The sequence below is a fragment of the Papilio polytes genome, unplaced genomic scaffold, assembly GCF_000836215.1.
Source record: "Papilio polytes unplaced genomic scaffold, Ppol_1.0 DF821215.1, whole genome shotgun sequence".
In the NCBI taxonomy this organism is placed as follows: Eukaryota; Metazoa; Arthropoda; class Insecta; order Lepidoptera; family Papilionidae; genus Papilio; species Papilio polytes.
The window spans coordinates 1-1,230 of record NW_013527989.1 but is presented as its reverse complement, the minus strand read 5'-3'; the positions used below and the strand labels follow the sequence as shown (position 1 = coordinate 1,230).

Sequence of the window (1,230 nt, the reverse complement as noted above, 5' to 3'; positions counted from 1 at the left end):
CAGTATCGAGGCGCCCAGGGAACGACCCACCTGATCACAGACAACATTCCTATTACAAATTACCTCGATAAAATGCACCTATTGCTATTTAACTGGAATTTTAGGGAATTATCTGAAATTCAAAATTATATTTCTTTTGTTTGGCAAATATTAAAATCGCGAGCTAGATCAACGCAACCGCACTTCACCTTAGCCAATGTATCTAGCTGGATCCATCAGTCTTAATCTATGAAATAGGAGCAAATCGAGTCGGATCCAGTACTAAGATATTGTCCACGTTTCCGAAACATTATTTTACTAAATGCTTTTGAATTGTATACTCTGTGCCAACTTCAAAATATAAATCAGACAGCGTCGTGACTTTTGTATAAACTATGTGCTTTAAGCCGCGTATCTGGAGGTTTTAAAAGAGACTAACAAGATGAGCTAAATCTATGATGTGTAGAGCTACGTGTGGCTAGTGTGAATGTGGTACACAAACTACGTGAGTGAGAAACGATCGCTTGTGAGCAAAGAACAAACCTTCATCGGGTCTATCTCTTTGAAAAACTCCAGATTCCTATAGCGGCTGTGGCTTACCTGAAACGGTCATCACTTCTGAAATATATTTTAGTTGCGATTTTCTAAAAGGATAACATACAAATACATGTTTACATTTGTAACAAAGGGTACAAAGTTTATTGTATTTTCATACAGATAACACAAAACTATATTTAAATAAAGTAAAAAAAAAAAACCGGCACAAGGAATTAATTTAGCTATTTGTAGTTTGTCTATTAAAGATTGATTAGTTTGACAAGTAACGAATATAAAATATCGAATTAAATTTATATGACGGTAAATACCGTAATAGACGGGTATACATAGGACGGAGGACAGTTCAAGTAGTGAATATAGTGATAACGATAGCAATTATAACAAATTCCAAATAAATTACGTATTAGTACTGTTAATTTTCAATATCTCATTATTAATTTGACTTTGAATAACCGAATAAAAAAATAAGTATTTACATATCGATTCCAATTTCTATGATAGTAAAAATCGAGAATCGAAAATATTCATACGCGATTTTACAATACCCATCCCTAAATTGTCAAACTGATCACTATTTAGACAAACTATTAGCTATAGCTGTTGTTTTACCTCTTCGAATATGTGCGGCGTGTACTTGGGCGGCAGCGGTGTGTGTGGCGTGGCATGCGGTGTGGCATGTGGCGTGACATGCGG

The 1,230-nt window shown here is 35.0% G+C and overlaps 1 long non-coding RNA gene across 1 annotated transcript; it reads right to left on the bottom strand.

Moving 5' to 3' along the window:
* LOC106109532 lies at positions 1 to 1,230 on the bottom strand. Its single transcript, XR_001226014.1, has 3 exons — positions 1,147 to 1,230; positions 523 to 579; positions 1 to 30 (listed from the first exon to the last, which is right to left on the bottom strand). It is a non-coding gene; the product is annotated as an uncharacterized LOC106109532 (long non-coding RNA).